Source organism: Ascaphus truei, chromosome 1 (assembly GCF_040206685.1).
Source record: "Ascaphus truei isolate aAscTru1 chromosome 1, aAscTru1.hap1, whole genome shotgun sequence".
NCBI lineage: Eukaryota > Metazoa > Chordata > Amphibia > Anura > Ascaphidae > Ascaphus > Ascaphus truei.
Window position 1 is genome coordinate 110,365,265 of NC_134483.1, and position 25,567 is coordinate 110,390,831.

The 25,567-nt window shown below is 41.4% G+C and overlaps 1 protein-coding gene and 1 long non-coding RNA gene across 4 annotated transcripts in view; one reads left to right on the top strand and one right to left on the bottom strand.

The window, feature by feature from the left end:
• LOC142490826 (uncharacterized) overlaps positions 1 to 13,057 on the top strand; it is a 34,513-nt gene extending 21,456 nt beyond the window's left edge. Inside the window, exons 2-3 of the long non-coding RNA XR_012800114.1 lie at positions 12,586 to 12,685; positions 12,781 to 13,057. This is a non-coding gene — a long non-coding RNA (uncharacterized LOC142490826). The remainder of the gene's footprint in view (positions 1 to 12,585; positions 12,686 to 12,780) is intronic.
• MCTP1 (multiple C2 and transmembrane domain containing 1) overlaps positions 1 to 25,567 on the bottom strand; it is an 862,717-nt gene that overhangs the window by 719,075 nt on the left and 118,075 nt on the right. The gene's annotated exons all lie outside the window — the stretch shown is intronic.

Here is a 25,567-nt window from a genome sequence, read left to right on the forward strand (position 1 = left end):
GCAGGGTGAACAGGGCTTTACACCAGAGTAATCTCTCCCCCTCCAGACAGGAGTTCCATGCAGGCTTTAGCCTCTAGTCCACCTCAAGCCTTGCATTGAACAGGGGAGCCTGGTACATCACCCTCCCCCACAAGAGTGGTCTCCTATTGGTTCCTTGTTTCTAGCCCCTTGCATCTCTGGAATCTCACCTTGTCTGTTATCCAAGGCCAGGAGGGTTTTTAGTATTCAGCCAGCCTGGTCTGATCAGCTCCTATCTGGAATTGCATATCCTTCCCCCATTGGGGAAGAATGGTACTCCCCTCACCCTCTAAGGTGTAAGGCAGAACTAGCTCACTCGCTAAGGAGCACAACTGGACTACTTTAATTTGGAGGAACTGTCACAGGAGATTAGGTTTATTGTACACCTTATTCCAGGATCATATATTGAGCAATACAACATAATGAAATACAGTAAATTGAGATTTATTCACAGAAATAGGCATACACACAATGATACACAGAATACAGACGAAAAGACACACTTACTTGGGGACTGGGGTAAAAAAACTAGAATTTCCTAGCTCTACGGCACTCTAAATAAGAGTTTTTCCTTGACTGCGACTTAGTACCAAATGTCCTGGAGCTAAAATTGGCTTGAAATCGCGACCGCTACGTTCGTTTCTGAGAACTTGGTAGCAAAAAGCTGGACTTAGAATATTTTCCGGGCAGACTTTTCTGAAGGCCAGTGCTCTGCTATTCGTGCAAGAGCACTTTCGAAAATCCCGCCCGCACTTCTGGCGCTCAGAATCTCACTGGTGATTGGCTTAGCGGTTTCTTATAGTATTTTGGAGTTCATTCACAAAATACTACAGCCAATCAGAGCATGAGAACTTTCTCAATAGCCAATCAGAGCAAAGCCGGTCTAGAAAGCCAGGTAAGCGGGGAATCTGAATCTGCCAAGGGACATGCACAAGTTTGCCACCTTAGTCCCTTGCTATTCAAATGCAACCCGCTGGGTCAGGCTCCTCCAAGTCTGGTAGGACAATTGGCAGCCCGGACGACTGCCATTTACCCCAGGATGTGGGTACTTGAACCCTTCCCTGCTACCCAAATGGTCTTCACACCCCTGGCATCCTATGGTGGCTTTCATCTCCGATGTCCTAAAGACTTACTGGCACCAAATTGGTAGCCTTGGTAGCCTGTCTGAACATTGGTTCAGAAAGTCCCAGCTCATTTACAGTACCTACAATATTAAACCCAATGTTAATAAAATATACTTTTACTTCATCCTAAGTCTCTGGGTATGGGGAATAAAATAGAAAGCTGTACTTCTACTAGCCTTTATTCCCCTTACACTTGGACTGGACTCCTTATATTTATGGTTGGAGTGTCCATGAACCCCAATACAGGTTCTGGGCTACCTGGGCATTAACTGGGTATCCCTATTGACCTAGGGACCCCTCATAGTTACAGGAACACTTTGCATCCCTTTGCTCAATTTACCTTTCTGGGCTATGCTGAAGCAGGGAACGCTAGCGGTGAGTCGCGCAAGCGTTTTCAAGGGGAGATATTGCCGGGACAATTAGCCTACATGTATTCGAGAACCAAGCATGATTCTCGGGTACATTTTTAGGGGAACCGACAACTCCAGACCCCAACTACCTAGGCACATTCTGACAACAATTTCTCTGCAACCCCCCCCCCCCTCCACCCCCCTTGAAACTCATGCCCTAGCCATCCCTGCTAGCTGGCATCCCATGAAAGGTAAAAACACGAAAAAAAATTATTGGTGCAAAATATACATAATACACATACAGTTGCTGGGCTCAAGAGCGGACACTCTTGAACCCTAATATTCGAATCAGAGATAACCAAAACAGGGCTTGACCTTTATTAAGAGCCTGGTTACCCCCTCACCGTCACAGGAACCCACATCTTTATACAGTAGGAAGGGCCAGGCTATTTTGTCCTAGTAACTGGGCAGCATCAAATGTAGCAAGGCCCTCATCCTGTCATGTGGTCTCAGCAGCTCACAGGCCCAGACATGTGCCTGTAAGTTTCTACAATATTGAGACAGGAGGGGATGTGATCTCACCAGCCTGTGATTTATTAACCCTAGCACTGCCTGCAATTACCAGGATTTATATGCCAGGCTAGGGAAATATAGCAGGGTTCTACACTAACACAAGTAATCTAAGGCCGCGCTCATGGTGGGGGCTTGCTGTGTGCATGCGCTTGCGTGCGCGTGCTCTTACAGGACTCTTACCTTATTTCCTATTGCAGTTCCTCAAGTGCCCGCGGCGCTGTAGCGCGTCAACGCTGCAACATTTTAGCCCGACAAGTAAATCTGTGATTTTGGGCTGCAGTCGCGTGACGTCAGCGTCACGTGAGCTGGTTCAGCCAATGAGGGCGAACCAGCTCCATGATGAGTTCGCCACGCCCCCGATCACCTCCCCAATCTCCCGCAGCCTAGTGCACACATCGCTGGGGCTACAGGAGTGTGTGTGGTGGCGCCACCATGAGCTTGGCCTAACACTGCAGCTGTTGCTAGTAGGATCAATTATTTGTTATTATCCAGGAAATTGATGGATGTCATTCATATCGATATAGGAAAAGCCTTGCCCTCACAAGGTCGTGCAGACTTGTGAACACAAACAAATTACATTTAAAAAGGAAAAATGTGTTATACTCAATTCCAACCTGTATGTTTTTGCTTGAGTAAACCAATGTCCATATAATGAAGTGCCTTTGAGTTGGTTTAGGTGGGGGATTTTTTGCCTGCGTTTATAAATCAGTGGAAATGTTATTATTTTTGCGCAAGAAAAAATTCAGACAGTTTTGCCCAAAAAATCAGCAACCCTTTTTAATCCACACCCTAAAATATGGCTCTTACGAGAAAAAGAGAGAGAAGAAAACACGTAGATGACTATTTGGAGCTAATGTATATAGGTAAGATGGGCCCTACACTAAATAGGACACTTCAGTATCTTCCCTGCTCCTAGCTAAAGCCAGGCTATATTTGAGGATCTCGATGCCTGAATTTTCATATTTAGCCTGTCCGGCGAAATTCAACAGTTTTGTCCAAACTTTTTGGCTAAAAATTGAAAGGGGTATTTCCTCTTGCCCAATTTTTTTCCATTAGGTATAATAAATACAGCAGATTGTTGCCTGTACGTCAATGCAATTATCTAAGCTGCCGCTCGATCTTTTCTCCCATGATCGATCAATGAAGATTCTGCTTCCCAGGGCACGCAATATGGCCGTCTATTTCAAAATGGGAATGGTGTTGCTTTCTAAATAGTTGCTCTAGCAACCCAAGGAAGGTTAATACACAAAAAATCATTATGAAGAGCATACGTAGTGGGGAAGGGGGGGACGCGGGGGGACAGAAAAACAGTAAGTATTATCTAATACTACATACTTGATTTCTTTAAAAAAAAAAAAAAACATGGAGGATTTTGAATGCAATGCTTCTTAAAAATACAAATTTTGTTAGGTCTGCACATCAAAATTGTGTACCAAAGTGCTGTTTATAACAAACACTGAGAATTTGCTGCAGAATTGTGATGCATTCAGCATGGCTGCCAAAGTACATAAACACAAATATCCATTTTCAAAAGCTTTGAGCTGGTGAAAATATAAAAAAAGGTTTGTTTCAAGTTCATTTTCCCTTTTTTGAGATAACCTTTCAGAAAAAAAATCTATAATGTTTGTGAAATGGAACCAGTTCACCCCACATTTTAGTAGGTGGTAGGGAGGAAGGAGCGGCTCAGTGAGTAAAGACACTGACTGGCACTGAGTTTGGAGCAGGGGAACCTTGCTCACTTCCTGGTATTGGCTCCCCGTGTCCCTGGGCAAGTCACCCCATCTCCCTGTGCCTCAGGCACCAAGAACATAGATTATAAGCCCTATGGGGCAGGAACATCTCTGTAAAGTGCTACATAAAACTAGCAGTGCTATACTGTACAAGAACAAGCAATTTTTTATTATTATTATAGGATAATGAACAATTTTACTAAGGTGCTTTTCTCTATCCTAACATGCTTAATATTAACCTAGAAATGTAGAGAAAAACACTATGGGGCCTATGCACTAAGCAGTGGTAACTGATTTTAAGTACGATAAATGGCCTTTAAGACCGATACTGCCTGCTGCGCGATAAAATATATAGTAATAAAATTATGAACATGTCCCTTATAGATTATCAAGAACAACTGACCGTGCAAAACATTATTTGACAGTGTCTGTTGCAATGAAGCTATTCTAAATGCTTTCTTTTTTCAAGTTTTAAAAGCTTTCTAAATTGTAAATAAAATAATAGTCAAATATATGTAAAGTAAAGTGTATACATACACAATACTGTATGTGCATGCACAGTATGAATAAACATATGAGGTAGTCTATTGCTTATAGCACTAATTGTTAGTATTGGAATAGAATGGATATAACACCAGTAGATCCTTGGAATTTTTGCTATGTAACTTTATATCATTTGGCACCAAGTGATAAACTACAAAGTTGTGTGTAACACTTTTAGGGAAGGCATTAACTGTAGCTATATATGTATTCCATGACGTGCAATACATCATTCTTTATTATTGCTATATAAGAAGAACATGGCAGGTTGTAGTTTTATTTCTTTTTTTCATTATGTGTAATTTTCAGTTTTTATTACGTGTACTTTGTAAAGGAAAACTGCATAATTTACATAAGCAATAAAATGATGCCGCTGCAGACCTTCTCCCTACTAGCTTCTGTGTGAACACCTGCACACAGTAGGAGATATGGAGATTGGATGGTATTTAGAGGGGTGGCTGGAGAAAATTATAGTCTCTTTAGGTTCGGCGTGATGACAGAATGTTGCAAGAGGAGAGAGCTGCGACACTGTATGCTTGTGTTTATTGCAAGAAGTCATGATAATTGGTGCTATATATGATATCATTCTGGAATACATAAATACATATTAAAGCAGGAGTCCTGTGACCCATTTTTTATATTTTTATAAATAGGTTTGAAGCAGGGGGTCGCTGGAGCAGAACCATGTAAAGTTTAGCTTCGGGGTCCCCCTGCTTCCTGAGATACTTACTATACCTCGGAAGGGGATGACGGCAGCAGCTCCAGCATGGCTAACCGGGGCTAACTTAATGGCAACTTAAATGCCCTGCGGACCATAAGGAAGCTGTGATATCATCCCTTGCGGCTTACCATTGGCCCAGGTGACGCAGAGCATTTAAACTGAGAATGTAAGAACCCCCTTTCGGGGCAAGTATCATGGGAAACAGGGGTGCACAGAGCTGAAATCAATGCGGTTAAGCTCCGGCGACACCCTAGTCTGTGTAAAAAAAAAAAAAAAACCTGCTGATTTAAAATGCCGATGTTTACAAGATGCACAGAAAGTAAAATGCAATAGCATTTAATATTTCTATCAGATATATCCCATATAGTTTTTCATAGTTGGGGGGAGGGTGTCTCGGAGCAATATGTTCTTAGACAATGGGGGTGCCTGGCTATTTTAAATATCTGTACAGCTGAGTTCCTTGGATGGGCAAAAAATATCTGGCAAGAAGCCAGTGGACCAGCCAGTAACAATAATGATGGGCTGTACAGTATGAATGCATTAGGATGTTGCCTGGAATTATTATTTAGTAAATAAAAGAAGCAACCTGCAGGTTATTCTTTAACAAATTCATATATCCTATTGAAATGGGTGTGTGAGGTGAAGCAGGTAAATTATTTGGCCTCTTGACTCATAAATAATTGAAAACTTGAAAGCATTTGACTAGCTCTTCAGCCCTCCAATTACATCCCCACCTTCATTCTAAAGTACTGCACAAGATGTTGACAACTACAGGGTTAAGAGTAACACTGTATATAACTACCTCTACCTTTCACTAATTTTAGTATTCCATCTAGTCTCCTATTCCCCCATCTATCTACTATTGACTCTGTTCTCTTTCATCTACTACTGAATCTATTTTTCCTGCAACAGAGGGTTAGGGTAATCCATTGCTCTTTAAAGCGAAACCTTATAATACATGCCAATAAGATGCTAATTACATCCTGCTTCATTCAATCCACCATAATCTAGTTCAATCCATAGTGAAGTCCAAAACAAGTGTGTGTGTGTGCAGCGCACAGCAAACAGAGGAGCAGGTCTCAGCAAAATGATTATTTATTGTTGGAAAGGCATAAAAAAGAAGGGTATAACACTTCTACGCTTCTACAAGTGTCTGAAACGCGTAGAAGTGCTGTACCCTTTTTTTTATGCCTTTCCAACAACAAATAATAATTTTGCTGAGACCTGCTCCTCTGTATGCTGTGTGCTGCACACACACACACACTTGTTTTGGACATCCCTGGATTTGGACACGGCTGCATGCTGAGGAGATATTCCTGGGTCAATAGTGAGTACCTCAATACTTACCACAAGGGCCATCCCAATGAGGAGGGGGAGGGACACCATTGTTCTTAACACCCACCTTCAGAGAGACATAGAGCCCCTGGCATGGGTCTAAGACTGTGACTGAACCACTATTACTTATAGTTCCCAGTGCTAGTTCTCCTTTTCATTATTGAATATTGCTATGGAGATAGGACCAAGCACTTGAGCACTACCCATTCCACATATACAATCCATTGTAAAGTTCACATATAGCCCACTTCCTCTCCCTGCTTGATACAATGTTGTTCAGGTGCACCAAAATCAGAAGACTGCAGCACATATGCTCTGGAATAGGGGAACATGCTTTAAACTGGTTTCACTCATACCTACAGTATTGGGTAGATCCCAATGTGTATCTATATTGGACTCTAACTCCAACCTCATGGATATCACCTGCGGTGTCACACAAGGCTCTGTTCTGGGGCCTGTACTCTTTTCATTCTTCATCAATGATCTACCTACAGCTTGTAAGGGAGCTTCAATGCACATGTACGCGGATGACACAATCTTATATGCACACAGCCTCTCTGATCTTGGAGACATACTTCAGTCTGATTTTTCGAGCCTTGATAACTGGATTTTTCGAAACAAACTGTTTTTAAATAACGACAAGACTAACAATGGTATTTGGGACCAAGGCTACATTTCTAGAACTACCAATGACGGAGCTACAGATCAGAATCAACTCTAATACCATCCTAGCCCCTGTCACCAGTTTTAAATATCTTAGCATATAGTTTGACTCCCATTTAACAATTGGGTTGCACATTGATACCCTGACTTCCAAAAACCTATGCCACACTAGGTGTTCTTTATAAGAACAAATCCACCCTAGGACCGCTGGTCAGAAAGCGCAACACACAGCAGATGCTAATGCCAATTATAGAGATGGTACAGCACCCCAAACTCACCTTGGCAAACTATACACCCTCTACAACTCAGTGTGCTCCTTTGTCCTCCAGTGTAACTACAACACATTGTGAAATGCTCATAGAACTAGATTGGCCATCACTTGAGTCTAGGCGCAAAGTACATTTTTCTTATCTTGCCTTCAAATAACTTCTGGGCAAGCTACCCACCTATCTGAACAAGCTCCTCACCCCTACCACATGCAGCACTTATCACTTGAGATCTGACTCCAAAAGCATACTCATGATCCCAAGGTTCAGCAAAGTATCCGGCTGCTCCTCCTTCTCTTACCGTGCACTCCACAATTGGAACAATCTACAGGAGACTCTCAAAGCCGCCACCAGTCTAAGTTATTTCAAAACTAAAGCTGTCTCTCATTTTAATCTGTCTGTAACTGTTATATACGCCTATAACATATCTTATCTTTAACTGTTCATGCAATGTCTTTAAATATAATGTATGACCCTGTTCACTTAATGTAACCATGTATTGTCATCATAACTCTGTATCCAGGACATACTTGAAAATGAGAGATAACACTCAATGTATTACTTCCTGGTAAAACATTTTATAAATAAATATATATATCTAAACAATACAAAAGGCACTCACAATTTGAGTGTTGAGAACGATCCACCGTAGAACTAAATATTGACCAATTCAAGATGTATAAATACATTGTGAGTGCCTGTTCACTATTCTCTGTATTACTATTCCCTCTGCCTCAATATGCTTGGCTAAAACGTATTCTAACAAACACACACACTTAACACAACTTTCCTCTTCAACTATCAGCCTGTCTGTGTCAACCCAATTGCTTTGAAACTGTTCTGATATACCCTTTCCAATTAGACTTCTGGACAGCTTACTGTACTGAAATCCGCAATACTAAACTAGCCAATTACTGATCCATGCCACATTATTCTTTCCTTATCCTCTTGCTTGTGCTTGTCATATTGCTGAGAACTCCTTCTCTTTCACTGCATTTAATCTATTTGTTGTCATAAAACAACCATATACTGGCAGTCATCTGATTTATTCCTGTTGAAGTATCTTATTTACAAATCCAACCTTGGCATCTGTTTCCGGTATCAGCTGGTGTGCTTCAAGGCTAGTTATGGTATGTGTAATAATTTCTCTCTATGCACTCCCACTGAGTGACCCCATTAACTCTGGAATCTATCCACTGGCTTCAATTATTCTCTCTATACAGTTTGACACTAAAATCATTTCATCCCAGCAGTCCTGCCCCAGTCTATACCTTTTTGTCAGTCATCTCATTGATGTCTATTCATACTCTTACAATAATATATTATCATGCTACAAAGTATTCAGCACTATACATACATTTTTCATGCACAAGTCACTGCTGCATTTGGGCTTGGAATCTATTTTTGGTGCCTGGAGCACAGGATGGGGACACTGGGAGATATTATATATATATATATATATATATATATATATATATATATATAACAACGCAAACTGCTGTGATAGTCCAGTTGCGATAGTGCAGAATAAATGAGTACTTCAGTGTTAGGTGATACTTTTTTTATTTGGGCTAACAATTTATGTCATAGTACAAGCTTTTGAGAGTTCTCCTCTCTTCCTCAGGTCAGTGATACTGATTAACAAAGTAATCTATGGCTAAAGCAGGGGTTAGGAGAGCAGGGAATGAATAGACGATACCGTTCTGTGGCTAACAAAATATTTTTATTTGTGCATCATATATGTGTGTATATATATATATATATATATATATATATATATATATATATATATATATATATATATATATATATATATATATATATATATATATATATATATATATATATATAAAGCAGAAAATAGCCGTGTTAGTCCAGTTGCGATAGTGCAGAATAAATGAGTTCTTCAGTATTAGGTGATACCTTTTTTATTGGACTAACAATTTATGTCATAGGACAAGCTTTCGAGAGTTATCCTCTCTTCAGGTCAAGCAATACTGATATACAAAGGATTCAATGGCTAAAACAGTGTAGAGAGAGGAAAAAAAAAAACAACAGATATTTACTGTAGATAAGGTAGGGTGTTAAATGTGTTTGAAGCCAGGGGACAGTGTCAAAGAAAGGTGGGGAGGGGGAGGGATATTGGGGGGGGGGGGAGAAAGTGTGGATAAGAATAGAGGCAAGCAGGATAATTACAAGCAATTTTGATAGGGTGTGAGAAAACCCATGTCCGCATTAAGTCCTTTGGTTTTGGTGTCAAAGAGTCTTATCATTCTGAGTTCAAATGTTTTCCGTTCTTGGGTGCTTTTAAACATTCCATTGAGGATTTTGATTTTTAGATCATTTATGGAATGATCTGGTTGTGAGAAGTGATGTCCCACAGGTGAGCAGTATCTTCCTTCTTCGTGATGGAGTATAGAGTGTCTGTGCATATTCATTCTTCCTTGTAGTTTCTGGCTGGTTTCCCCAATGTAGCAGCCTTGGTCACATTTGTTGCACTGAATCATATACACTATATTCCTGGATGTGCAGCTGTATCATCCTTTAACATTGAATGTTCTATGGTTGTGACTGGCTGTGGGATCTTCGCAAATATGTTTGCAGAGTTTGCAGCATTTGTTGCTGCACGGTTTTGTGCCATTATCCATGTCTTTAAAATCGTTGTGAAGTTTTCTGCTGACTAATTTCTGTTTGAGGTTTGGTAGTTGCCGGAATGCAAGAATGGGAGGTTTGGGAAAGATTTCTTTTAATGTTGCATCCTCTGTCAGCATGGGTTGCAGATCTTTGATTATTTTTCGTATACCCTCTAGGGTAGGGTTGTATGTGGTCACTAGTGGTACCACGAAAAATAATCAAAGATCTGCAACCCATGCTGACAGAGGATGCGACATTAAAAGAAATCTTCCCCAAACCTCCCATTCTTGCATTCCGGCAACCACCAAACCTCAAACAGAAATTAGTCAGCAGAAAACTTCACAACGATTTTAAAGACATGGATAATGGCACAAAACCGTGCAGCAACAAACGCTGCAAACTCTGCAAACATATTTGCCAAGATCCCACAGCCAGTCACAACCATACAACATTCAATGTTAAAGGATCACACAGCTGCACATGCATTAATATAGTGTATATGATTCAGAGAATAAAGAGGTGTACCAGAGAAGGGTACAGAGAGATCCCTGTTGTAGGCGCACTGCATGACCTTTATATAATAATGTGGTCAGAGGTACAAATGTGTTTATAAATAAAAACAGTTTTATTAATACTTATAGGTGTAATTTAAAAATGATATATAGCCAGATGGGGGTATATATCAGAATGCTGAAATCACTCAGTTTAAATGGTTTGATAGAGCTCAGTTACCCCTTTGTTTTGGGGAAGAAGTGAGCGTGAAGAATTGGGTTTATTGCACAATTGGTTAATCGTCTCTGAATGTTACCATTTCTACAGTAACACTGTCAGTATGCTCTAGGTAGATTATCAGATCGTGCTTCTATTGTGCTCTGTTGAGTCAAACTGACTGCGTATGCTGTTATGTATAAATGCAAGTCTCCTGTTAATTTGTATCAGGAGAAAACAGGTGTGTATACAGATACAATACCAGTAGTTGTATTGAAACCCTATGCAGGTATACTTCGAGAAAATAGTCTAACTGCGCATGCTCCGTGGTTTGTGCACAATTATGCTGTTTAGCAATACTCGGAACGTGACGCAAGTTGGCGTCTGGGTGAGTATACTTTTGGTTTGTACATCTAAAGTGTGGTTTATTGAGGATTTACGCCAGATAATACTAACGTTGAAGAGTCTCCTAAGTATAGCGTATTGGGCTGAGTAAACGTGACACGCTAGTTAAGCGTACATGGTGTAGTGTTTTCAATCTTAGTGTAGGTATAGACCTTCAGTGGGTAAAGATTGCTTTGGGATATTTCCCTTGAGCCTTGATTGAAGCAGGTACACTCCCTGCTTCAAAGAACATTAGTCTGTCATGTGCGCATGCTCAGTCGTTAGTATACAGTAATGCTGTCAATCAGTACTCAGAGCTTAGCGAAGATAGGAGTCTGGGTGAGTATACTTTTGATATTTTGTGCTCTAATGAGTGTTTAGGCCAGGTGATACTGACCTTAGTATCTCCCAGGTATAGCCTATTGACGCTGAGCAAACATAGCGACCTGATATGATTGAAGGAGTTACTCTTAGAATTAAGTATTAGCAGTCTCAGAGCTGTTATGAACCCTTCAGTGGGTAAAAACTACTTAGGGATTCTATCCTTATAGTTTTAGAAGAAGCTTGTTTGCTGCCTGCTACGAACATATAAGTTTGTGATGTTCTCTCTAAGGTTACCAAACGGAGTGCAAATAGATGCATACAAGACAGTAGTAGTACCAAATGGAAACTCAAATAGATCTGAGAAGAGCTCTATAAACTGAGTGAAATATCAGACACTAGCATATATTTGTCGGCTATGACCCGACATGCGGCATGTTTCGTCACTGTTTGCGACTTCTTCTGGGGTGGGCGTTACTGCATCCCTGTCCGCCCCTTTATACCTAGTTGGTGCCATGGCAACCGGAGGATGCCAATTATGCTGAGCAAATGAGTGGTGGTGCATAGGTACTGCACCTTGTTTTACTTGTTAGGTTTATCTTGTATTCTGACCTTATTGTGTGCTGTATATAGTATATACAGTACTCTCTTAGTGTGATAAGGCTAGATAAGAAGAGCGATGTTTTGTTTATCAGAGATTTTTAATGTCTCTGAAATTTATAAGAAGGGGGTGAATACAAACCCTTTGTTGATGCCAGATGGATATTGGGTGTGTAACATATATATCCACCTCGCTTCACACTGCAAAAGCTTTTTATCCCAGTTACCCTTGCGGATACTGGGGGGTATATGGTCAATGCCTTGGAATGTAAGTGTGTTGATGTTTCCTGCATGTTTTTCCCGAACATGTCTGGAGACCGGGGTGTCTAGAGAGTTCCTGATTGATCCTAGATGTTCTAGAACTCGTCTTCTGAGTTCTCTTTTTGTTTTACCAACATACTTCATTCCACAGGAACATGTGATTAGATATATTATCCCTGTGCTTTTGGAGTTGATTAATTTTTTGATTATGTAGGTTTTGTTCTCTCCTGTATTTGTGAAAGTTTTGCTTTCTTTCATAAAATCACATGCTTTGCAGCTGTGGCATTTGTAAAATCCTTTAATACTTAGCTATGTTTTGCTTTTTTTGTTTTTGATGGAAAAATGACTATGTACCAGATGGTCTCTGATGTTGTCTGCCCGTCTCCATACAACAGAAGGTCGATCTTTAAGGACCAGTTTAAGGTCATCGTCACATATCAGGATATGCCAGTGTTTGGTAAGTATTTTATTTATATCTTTCCACTGATTGTAATATGTACTGATACATCTTATTTCCTTCTTTGTTTCCTCATGTGTTTTGTTTTTGAGCAGATCATCCCGAGGTGTGTTTACGGCTCGGTGGTATGCTGTTTTAAGCTGTCTTTTTGAGTAGCCTCTGCTTAGGAAGTTGTCCCTCATCTCCTTGCTTTGAATTTTAAAGGTTCGTATGTCGGAACAGTTTCGTCTTAAGCGTAAGTACTGTCCTGTGGGTATTCCTCTAATGAGTGGTTTGGGATGGAAGCTGTCAGCTCTAAGATAGCTATTAGTGGCAGTTTTTTTCTTATAGTTACTGGTGGAGAGATATCCTTCTTCAGTTTTGGTGATTCTTAGATCGAGGAAGGTGATACTGTTTGCATTTATCTCCGAGGTTAGTCTGAGGTTATGCTCATTGGAATTCAACAGATTTAAGAAGATTTCCAAGTCTTTCCTTGTACCGTTCCAGAGCAGCATGATATCATCTATATATCTGATCCACATGTCAATGTGATCAGTATATACAGACATGCCTTCTGAGAAGACACTTACCTCCTCCCACCATCCCAAGTAGAGGTTGGCGTATGTGGGGGCGCATGTAGTTCCCATAGCTGTGCCTTGTATTTGGAGGTAATATTTTGAGTCAAAGAGAAAGTAGTTGTGTTGTAACACAAACTCAAGGTCTCTCCGCACCAATATATATGATTCAGTGCAACAAATGTGACCAAGGTTGCTACATTGGGGAAACCAGCCAAAAACTACAAGGAAGAATGAATATGCACAGACACTCTATACTCCATCACGAAGAAGGAAGATACTGCTCACCTGTGGGACATCACTTCTCACAACCAGATCATTCCATAAATGATCTAAAAATCAAAATCCTCAATGGAATGTTTAAAAGCACCCAAGAACGGAAAACATTTGAACTCAGAATGATAAGACTCTTTGACACCAAAACCAAAGGACTTAATGCGGACATGGGTTTTCTCACACCCTATCAAAATTGCTTGTAATTATCCTGCTTGCCTCTATTCTTATCCACACTTTCTCTCCCCCCCAGTATCTTCCCCCTCCCCACCTTTCTTTGACACTGTCCCCTGGCTTCAAACACGTTTAACACCCTACCTTATCTACAGTAAATATCTGTTGTTTTTTTTTTTCCTCTCTCTACACTGTTTTAGCCATTGAATCCTTTGTATATCAGTATTGCTTGACCTGAAGAAGAGAGGATAACTCTCGAAAGCTTGTCCTATGACATAAATTGTTAGTCCAATAAAAAAGGTATCACCTAATACTGAAGAACTCATTTATTCTGCACTATATATATATATATATATTCACACAGTGACATTAGCATATTACTACTTACTCCCTTAAACAGATCCAGACATTTTGTTGGGAAGTCACATTTGAACACTTCTCACTCAAGTTTTATTCTGCTTCACTCCGTTTTTTTTCTCAACATTGCTTCCCTTTCCTGCAATGCTACAAATGAAACTATAACCCATAATCTATTCTCCTGCCTGCACTATTTTCCACTTAACTGCTTTCTGTCTCTTCCAATTTTATCCCCATGCATTCTATTAAAACCCGACCACAAGCATCACCAGCCTCAGTATCTGCCTCTTTCTTATAGAATTCTGGAGGTTTAGGTGCAACAATAATTATAAAACAATAACATTTCACATGTGATTTTTTTTTCTTTTAAATAATGACAATTGCAGTGGCCTGCATTGAGTTACATTGTTATGAGGGAGTTATTTTCAGGGAGACCGTAGATGAATGATGAATTCTTTATCTATAAATCAGGGAGTCTCCCTCGTAAATAGGCAGAGTTGGTCAGTGCAACTGCTTCTCACCTGGGGCTGCGGGAAGTCTTTTTAAATATATTTTCGCGGCTCCAGGTGAAAATGAGTCATGCTACACCTGTGTGATAAACGCCCTGAACATTCTTATAGAGATGTATGCGGTATTTATAGGTAGCATAAATCCTATTATGGAAGTTTGAGGCATTTAAATAAAAAGGTAGTGGACATTTGTACCACCACATACCATCATATTTTGAATATGGCAATATGAATTGCAAGCCAATTTGGGAGGAGCACCGGATTTGTTTTCCACATGGTAGATTTACGTTGGGGCGGGAGGGGGTTAACCAGGCCAATAATAAAGGTATTATGCCCGGCTGGTTAACCCTAATCCCTGTTGGGACTGAAGGGGTTAAACTGTATTGTGCCCATCATATCATATTTGCCTCTACACCATCTTTATTGTCCCTATTTTGCAGCTAAAGAAGCTAGCTGCTGTTGCATGAATGAACGAACTATGTGCGAATTGTATTTGTATTGTATTTGTGACACAAGGGGGAGCCTCTAGCGTTGAACCAAGCGCTAAGTGAAGAAGTGTGCCTATCAATGGGTGCTGCTTTGAAGTATAGATATCACTTCCTAACCCGTAGACCTCTAAACCGCAAAGTCAATTGGATAAGTGGTTTGCGGTCTAGCTGAAGTGCTTTTCTGTCCAAATGTATCCGCCGGTCTCGTTAGCCACTTAATCTGAACGTATTGACGTGGGAACAAGGTAAAACCACAGACCACATCACAGCCCGTCCAATTAAGTGGCTAACTTGCGCTAGGAGTGAGCTAGCAATCTAATTTTTGGATCTCAGGTAGCTGAAAAAATACGACACACATACATATTTATGTTATATTGGGCCATACGCCCACCAGGCCAGGCCACATAGGGCCTGGCCACAAACTCAAGATAAGTGGTTGGTTTCACTCATCTTATTCTATAGTTTAATTTTTGTTGTTTTTGTTTTTTCCCAAGTTCCTGGAGGGGGAAAGTCCTTTTTTTTTTTTTTTTACCGCTTTTTGTTCCCTACAACTATTAAAGTTTTTGTTCACAACTTTCACGAGAGAGAGATACGATATTTGAAATGACTAGCCAAACAACACTGAAGTTAGTATCCCTGAATGTCAAAGGTCTTAATAGTGATCGTAAACATAGACTGGCTCTAAAAGAATTGAGAAATTTGAAAGGGGATATTGACTTTCTACAAGAGACATATTTTGATTCCCAAGAACACCCAAATACTTTAAGCAAGACATATCCCATCGCATTGTACTTGTCTACAGTAAGAAAAGGGGGGTAGCGATTTTGATAAAACAGTGTATCCCGTCCCAGATACTTGAGGTCAAGAGAGACCAGGGAGGGAGGTCAGTTCTGGTTCACAACCTTCTATCAAGCCAACATATTATATTAGTGAATATATACGCACTCAAAGAGGGACAAATTGATTTTCTAAAGGAAATATTGGCATCAATGGGGGATAATCAAAAACAGCTATATATTGTAGGAGGTGATTTTAATATGGTCCCGGACCCGGACAAACCCACACATTCAGGACATTCACACTCCGCATTGACTTACAGTGTAGCAAAGAAATTTAGATCGGTAATCAAAGAATTTGGCCTTTTAGACGCCTGGCGTTGCTCTCAAGCAGAAATGCTTTTAAGTAGAAATCTTTAAAGTAGTGTGGAAGTTTAAAAAGGAAGTTGGTACCATTGATCTGCTTCTCATCTCATATCTTGTCTTGTCTTTTCTCAGGTAAAAACATCTCAAATTGTGTGTCTGTCCTGCAATCCTCATATCCTGCTGTCTATTTAGTTCAATTTAGGTAAAAACATCTCAAATTGTGTGTCTGTCCTGCAATCCTCATATCCTGCTGTCTATTTAGTTCAATTTAGGTAAAAACATCTCAAATTGTGTGTCTGTCCTGCAATCCTCATATCCTGCTGTCTATTTAGTTCAATTTAGGTAAAAACATCTCAAATTGTGTGTCTGTCCTGCAATCCTCTTATCCTGCTGTCTATTTAGTTCAATTTAGGTAAAAACATCTCAAATTGTGTGTCTGTCCTGCAATCCTCATATCCTGCTGTCTATTTAGTTCAATTTAGGTAAAAACATCTCAAATTGTGTGTCTGTCCTGCAATCCTCCTATCCTGCTGTCTATTTAGTTCAATCTAGGTAAAAACATCTCAAATTGTGTGTCTGTAAATCATCCCCCTATTGTCTTAATTTAATTCATCTTTCTCACTTGTGCAAGACAACACCCACCTTTGAAAAACCATTTGCTTTAACTACCCTAACATGTGCTAATTAAGTTTGTTGTACCAACCAGATGACTTTCTAAATGTATATAAGGAAATTGACAACAGCCATTGCTGCATGCAGCCTTTGCTCTTAAGCAGAAATGCTTTTAAGTAGAAACCTTTAAAGTAGTATGGAAGTTTAAAAAGGAATTTCAAAAAGAAGTGGAAAAAGTGGACACCATCTACTGCTTCTGATTCCTGCATTTGAACAACGTTGGAAAGGAGGATATCATCCCATACTGCACATCTCAACACATTACTATTGCTGTGATGCCGCCTTTACTTATTATATTTGCTTTAACCTCACTTATTTTCAAATTATGCACTTCCTTCCACCAGCCTCATCATGTCTCAAACTCTATTCATATATCTCCATCTCTCCTTTCTTCCCCACTTCTCAGTTCACATGAACTCCTTTCTTACCTGCGCCCTCTGTCACCACACAGCTATACACCTGCACTAAAACACACCCCTACAAATCATCCTCACACATTCTCTTTCTGTCCATGCTTCTCCTCCTCGCTTCTGGGGATATCTCTCCCAATCCTGGTCCCGTCTTATTTCTACTTGCTCTCGTCCTCGCCTCCCACATGCAACTTCTACTCCTTCTGGTGTTAACCCCTCCAACCACATACCCATCCCCTGCCACCCTCCCTCCTCTCTCCCTTTCTCCTGTGCCCTTTGGAATGCTCGCTCCCTTTCTAACAAGTTCCTCTCTGTACATGACTTCTTTCTCTCTCAATCTCTGCTCCTATTTGCTATAACTGAGACCTGGCTCACTCAGTCTGACTTTGCTCTGGAAGCTGCCCTCTCCTATGGTGGCCTTTCCTTCTCCCACACTCCGCGCCCTGGTGGCAGGGGTGGAGGCGTGGGGCTCCTGCTCTCCTCTCTCTGCCGCTACCGAACAGTTCCTATTCCCCCCTCTCTTGCTTTTCCCTCCTTTGAGGCTCACACAGTCCAGATCTTCTCTCCTCTCCCGGTCCATGTGGCGGTCATCTATCGCCCACCTACCTCTACTCATCCCCCTTCTGCCTTTCTCTCTCACTTTGAATCCTGGCTCTCTTTTTTCCTCTCCTCAGACTCCCCTGTTCTTCTCCTTGGGGACTTCAATTGCCACATTGATGACCCCTCTCTCCCTTGGGCTTCCCGTTTTCTTTCTCTAACCTCTTCTTTTGGCCTTCAACAGTGGACTGAAGCCAGCACCCACAAGGATGGACACTACCTAGACCTGGTTTTCACTAAAAACTTCTCTCTCTCCGACTTCTCCATTTCCCCTTTTCCTCTCTCTGACCATCACCTCATCTCATTTTCTCTCTCTCGCTTCTCTCCATCTCCATCTCGCCCTCGTTTTTGCAGAAACCTGCGCTCTATTAACCTATCAGCTCTTGATTCCACTTTACGCTCCTCCCTCTCCTCTCTCAGTTCTGCTTCAGACCCTGACAACCTGGTCAGGAACTACAACTCTGCCTTATCTTCCTCTCTTGATCTTCATGCCTTGCTTTCTCTCTGCCGTCCTTGCTCTTCTAACCCCAGACCCTGGCTTAACTCCCACACACGCATGCTGCGTTCCTCTACTCGTTCCTCTGAACGCCTCTGGAGGAAATCTCATACGCTCGCAGACTTCATTCACTACAAATTTATGCTATCCTGTTTCAACTCTGCCCTCTCTCAGGCTAAACAAACCTACTTTTCATCACTAATCAACACACACAAGTCTAACCCACGCCGTCTCTTTTCTGTCTTTGACTCTCTACTCAGACCACCCTCAGCTGCCTCCTCTTCTTCCTCCATCTCACCTCAGGACTTTGCTGACTTTTTTAAGGAAAAGGTGGAGTCCATACAGCAGAACATCCCATCTGTTGCCTCCCATCCCACAATGCTTCCCAACTCTCCTCCTGCCTTTCTTGACTCTTTTTCCGCTATCTCGGAGGAGGATGTGTCACTGCTGATCTCCTCTTCTGCCTCTACCACTTGCCCTCTTGATCCCATTCCCTCCCATCTCCTAAAACCTCTTGCTCCTTCTATAATCCCTATGCTCCACAGATCTTTAACTCTTCCCTCTACTCTGGTACCTTTCCATCATCCTTCAAGCATGCAACCGTTATACCATTACTCAAAAACAACAAGCTTGACCCTACCTGTCCTTCTAACTATTGACCTGTCTCCCTCCTGCCTTTTGCCTCCAAACTCCTTGAACGTCTTGTATTCTCTCGATTGCTACACTTTCTCAACACCTCTTCTGTCTTAGACCCTCTACAATCTGGCTTCCGCACTGCTCACTCTACTGAAACAGCCCTCACTAAAATAACTGACGACCTCCACGCTGCCAAAGACAGAGGTCATTACACTCTGCTCATATTACTCGACCTCTCTGCAGCATTCGACACCGTGGACCACCCTCTTCTCCTTCACATTCTCCATACTCTTGGTATTCGGAACAAAGCTTTATCCTGGATCTCCTCTTACCTCTCCCATCGTACCTTCAGTGTCTCTTTTGCTAACACCTCCTCCTCTATTGATCTCTCTGTGGGGGTACCCCAGGGCTCTGTCCTGGGACCCCTTCTCTTTTCTCTCTACACACTCTCTCTAGGTGACCTAATCACATCTTTTGGGTTTAAATATCACCTCTATGCTGACGACACACAAATTTACCTTTCAACCCCTGACCTTACACCTGCTATACAGACCAAAGTTTCTGAATGCCTCTCTGGAATATCATCCTGGATGGCCATCCGCCGACTGAAACTTAACATGGCAAAAACAGAGCTCCTTATACTTCCTCCCAAACCTGGCCCTACTACCTCCTTCCACATTGCTATTGGAAATACGATCATTGACCCAGTAGCCCAAGCACGCTGCCTAGGGGTTACACTTGATTCCTCTCTCTCATTCTCCTCTCATATTCAAAACGTTTCTAAAACTTGTCACTTTTTCCTCCGCAATATCACAAAGATACGCCCTTTCCTCTGTTACTCAACTGCTAAAATTCTGACTCAGGCCCTCATTCTCTCACGTCTCGATTACTGTAACCTCCTGCTGTCCGGCCTTCCTACCTCTCACCTGTCTCCCCTACAATCTATCCTAAACGCTGCTGCCAGAATCACTCTACTCTTTCCTAAATCTGTCTCCGCATCTCCCCTCCTGAAATCCCTCCCCTGGCTTCCGATTAAATCACGTATCTCACACTCAATTCTCCTGCTCACTTTTAAAGCTTTACATTCTTCTGCCCCTCCTTACATCTCAGCCCTAATTTCTCGCTATGCACCATCCCGACTCTTACGTTCTTCTCAAGGATGTCTTCTTTCTGCCCCCTTTGTATCTAAAGCTCTCTCCCGCCTCAAACCTTTCTCACTTTCTGCCCCACACCTCTGGAATGCCCTTCCCCTCAATACTCGACTAGCCACCTCGCTATCCACCTTTAAGACTCACCTGAAGACACATCTGCTTAAAGAAGCATATGAGTAGCACTGGATAATCATGGACACATGACACATAAAGCTTGGCCCCTGCAGACGCACTTACTAGTATTCCCTCCTACAGTCTCTGTACGTTCTCCCTACCTACCAATTAGATTGTAAGCTCCTCGGAGCAGGGACTCCTTCCTTAATGTTACTCTTACAGTATGTCTGAAGCACTTATTCCCATGATCTGTTATTTATATTATTTCTTATTTATATGATATGTATTACTACTGTGAAGCGCTATGTACATTTATGGCGCTATATAAATAAAGACATACAATACAATACAATACAATACAATACAATACAAAGGGCAGAGAGGTTATTCCTTCTACTCACCCCCGCATGACTCGTACTCTAGAATCGATAATATTTTGGTATCTCCAAATATTCTAGAAGTACTGGCCCACTCAGATATTGGGCCTATTACTTGATTGGACCATGCTCCGGTGGCCATTCTGTTTGATCCACCATTCGCCAAGATTCAGTCATTTCACTGGAGGATGAATAACTCCTTACTAAATAAGCCAGAGATTGGAGACACTTAAAAATCAAACAATGGGTCTGTAGAATCATCAGCGATTCTGTGGGAGGCACATAAGGCCACCATTAGAGGACAACTTATCTCAATAGCATCATACAGAAAGAGAAAAAAAATGAAGACAAAAATATTTAACAGTAAAAAATTATAAAGTTAGAAAGCTCACATAAAAAAAACCCGTCGAGGAAAGTATATAAAATTCTGAACCAGGCAATGGAGGAATTTAAGAGATTACTACTGGAAGATGTTGAGAAGGCCCTTAAGTGGACTTGACAGATGTACTATAACAAGGGTGGTAAGACAGATCATCTATTAGCAAACAAACTTAGAGGGATCAAGGCGAGGGCCTCGGTTCCCACTATTAGATTAAAAGATGGGGGAGTGACCTACAACCCTTCAAAAATCACAGAGGAATTTGCTACATTTTATACAGATCTTTACGATCTAGACAATTGAACCCTGAATGCTAAAGTCCCGGTCTTGAACCAGATTGATGAACAAAACAGGAGAGAAATGAACCAGATTGAGAATTATTTCAGTAGAAAAGCAAATGTGTGGTGCTGCAAACTAGAGCCTTTTAAAACAAAAATAACTTGATAGAAGAATCCTGAGGTGCAACCCCCCTGTGGTTGAAGGACTGAATAAGCCAAGACAGATTGGGTGACCGCTGCTAATCAAACTCCAATTCTTAACCGACTAGTGGACTAGGGTCACCACAAGCAATGCAGTAAGGGACCTCACACTGATGTGAACCAACATATAATATCGGAATGGAGAATGTCCAGATAATATCCAGATATTGAGATAAAGTAATTACTCACTCAGAGCCAGCTTGTCCTCCCTGTCATCACTATAGGTGTATCTTCATCCAATTGAGGGGGGTGTGCATTCGTTTTTTCATGGGTCCTGGAAGTATGCAGATAGGAAAAAGCAGGCACAGGCAACCACACAGGATCAGCAATAAGGATTAGTAAAGAGAGCTAATTCCCATAAAAAGTGAATTTAATGGATTCTACAGAAAAAATACAACAACATTGTGGGGTACCAGACCCCCCACCAACGCGTTTCGAGCGCAAGCTCTTTTTCAAGAATTATTTGAGAGATTGTGCTCTCCCAAAATTGACAGAAAAAGATCTGAAGATTTTAAACGCAAAAATAATTCCAGTAGAACTGGGAAAAGCGGTAGCCTCTTTGAAACCATCGAAAGCTCTGGGCCCGGATGGTTTCTCAAATCTCTACTATAAAAATTTTATAGGAATTTTAGGACCTTATTTGTTGGATCTATTTAATGATTTTCTAGCGGAAAATAAATTCCTCAACAGATGACAAAGGGCAGCATAGTGTTGATCCCTAAAGAGGAAAAGGATCCCCTATGTTGCGGGAGCTACAGGCCAATCTCACTACTTAACGTGGATTTGAAAAATTATAGCAAAATTCTAGCCAACAGACTGAACCCAAAATTAATTCACTATGATCAGGTGGGATTTATGAGGGAGCGCCAGGCATCAGATAACACAAGGAAAATTATTAGTGTTATGAATTAAATACACAAATCCAAATCGAAAGCTATGCTTCTGAGTCTAGACGCGGAGAAAGCGTTTGATAGGATATGGTGGGACTTTCTAGATAAGACATTAGAGGCATTTGGTTTCTCAGAGGTTTTTCTACAGGGAGTCTGTGCTCTCTATCAGTCGCCAACAGCTACCCTAAAGATGCCAGGAGGGAAATCTAATTACAATTAAGAATGGGACTAGGCAGGGGTGTCCCCTTTCCCCCCTTCTTTTCGCTCTGACTATCGAACCTCTAGCGGCCACAATCAGAGCCTCCCCAAATATACAAGGGATCATAATAAAAGATAAGTGCTATAAAATATTGTTATTTGTAGGTGATGTTATTCTTACAATAGCTAACCCATTGACATGTCTCCTGAATGTGCTGTCTACCCTACGGGAATTTGTTGAGCTCTCCGGTTATAAAGTAAATAAGGGAAATTCAGCAGCTTTAAATTGACATTTTGATTATAAATGGAAAAAGACCCCATTTAAATATTTAGGAATTTATCTTACCAGAGACTATAACGCATTATATAAATATAATTACCCTGATCTATTCTCCAAAATTAAAAAATATTTAAAAGTCTGGAATTCTCATTGTATATCCTGGATAGGGCGTATAACCACAGATAAGATGAATATTTTCCCTAGAGCTTTTGTACTAATTTCAGACATTACCGGTTGCTGTTCCGCACTCCACTATAAAAGAAATTCAGAATCGAATTATGCAGTTTATTTGGAAACATAATCAACCGAGGGTGGCTAGGTCAATTATGTTGGACGTCAAGGAAGCAGGTGGTATGACTGTTCCAAATATTCTAAAATATTATATAGCCTCCCATATGAAACAAATGGTCTATTGGCATTCCCCGAGAAGAGTCATTGCCTGGGTGGGTCTGGAGAGCTCGCTAAAAAAAACGATTGGTCTTTCTTCTATGTTGTGGTCAAGATCTGGGACGGGAGCCAGGAGGCTTTCACGAAGGAGACTCCAGGAGCGGGTAGGACCTCAGTGGCTGGAACAGCGGGAGCAGGCAAAGATTGTTGGGGTCACGGGCTGAGGTCGGTGGCAGGCAGCAAGCAGGATTGTTGTGGGCATGTAGGGGTCGATGGCAAGCAGCAAGCAGGATCGTCGTGGGCAAGCAGGGGTCGGTGGCAGGCGGCAAGCAGGATCAGGACAGAGGAGCAGGAACTGGGCAGGGGAGCAGGAACAGGTCTGGGACTTGCTAGCAGGAAACAGACTGGGGCAATCCAGTTAAATAGCAAGGGCCTTGTATATGAACAGGACTCCAATACAGAACAGGACTGGTACAGGAACAGATACAGGAACAAGCTGTGGCAGAAGCATAGACTTGGAGTCTGACACAAAGCAAAGGCAAAACCCAAACAGGAAGCAGGAAATATAAGGACAGAGAACAGGAGCAACAAGAGAAGACAGACAGACAGACAAACCCCAGAGCAGACAGAAAGCAGCAGCACACCCGGTGGACAAGGAAAGGAACTATGGCTAGGAGCAGGATGTCTAGGAGACCCTGACAGAGGCAGTCTGAACCGACAGTAATTGGATTTACTTAGAAAATTTGGCAGATGATAAAAAAGAAACATAAGGTTGTGTTGACCCTTTCTAGGTTCGTGCCTCTGTTCGGTAATTCAGGGTTTACCCCGGGCTTTCAGGGTCAGGATTTTCAAGTCTGGGAACAGAGAAGAATTCTGGAGGCGGCAGATTTATAAGAAAAGGATAAACTAATGTCTTTTGAGGAATTGACAAGAAAGTTTGGTCTACCCCAAATTGAGCTATTTAGGTATATACAGGTCTGACATTTTGTGTGTCAGGGCCTCCGTGATGAGGAATTTCATAGATTTATATGATTTGAAGACCTATGTAGAACAAAAAAAATACCAAAGAGGCTTGATATCATCTCTGTACCAGGGGTTAACTCTCAAAAAAGAAACCCCAAACCACAAATATATGGACCAGTGGGCTCTGGATTTCCAGACTGAAATAACAAGGGAGGACTGGGAAGATATCTGGAATAATGCAGGTAAAACCTCTATATTCAAAAGAGATTATACAGTACAGTATATAAAATTTTGTTACGTTGGTACTACACCCCCAAAAGATTAAAACAAATGTTCCCGGGGACTTCGGATAGATGTTGGAGGGGATGTGAACAATTAGGAGATTTGGCACATTTTGGTGGTACTGCCCAGTAATGCAGGTGTATTGGAGGACAGTCTTGAAACTAATAAAAAATGTGACTGATATCAAAATCCCACTAGATCCAATTCTAATTATCCTGGCTAAACCTATGGAAGATGTAAATCATTATACACAAAAATTGATTCTACATATTTTATCGGAGGCTAGATGCGCTGTAGCAGAGGCGTGGGAAAAGACATTCCCGTCCTCCAGAAGAGAGATTATTAGAAAGGTGGATGATGTTCAACTGATGGAGAAACTTACCTAATTTCTGAATCACACCACTAGGAAGTATGATAGGGTCTGGGAGCCCTGGGATGCTGGATAGGCGTGCGCTCCCAGAGGGAGGGAGGATATGGGAGTGTTGAATGTAAAATATTGGGTTTACCAAATGTTGTATGATATGTAATGTTGTTGTTTGTAAGAAATTCGACACAAAATGGTTGTTCCCCCCCCCCCCCCCTCTTTTTATTTTTGTATCCTTCCCCTTCCCAATTATGTGTGAAAATTAATGAAAATTAATACAAATATACGTTTCAAAAACAAAAATGGATTTCAGGCAAAAGGTGACACAGTGTGTTCCCATTTGCATGTCATTTACCAGAATCCATTGCTCAGTGCAAGCACTGTATGCTAGGTGATAATGGTGAAAGGCAGAGTTGCAGACCTGTCTAAGACATGTGACTGTGCTCACAAGTGATCGTGATCTCTCTCTTCTCTCTCTCTCTTCTCTCTCTCTCTTCTCTCTCTCTCTTCTCTCTCTCTCTCTCTCTCTCTCTCTCTCTCTCTCTCTCTCTCTCTCTCTCTCTCTCTCTCTCTCTCTCTCTCTCTCTCTCTATATATATATATATATGTGTGTGTGTGTGTGTGTGTGTGTGTTTGTGACACTCTGTGTGTGTCTGACAGTGTGTGTGTGTGTGTGTGTGTGTGTGTGTGTGTGTGTGTGTGTGTGTGTG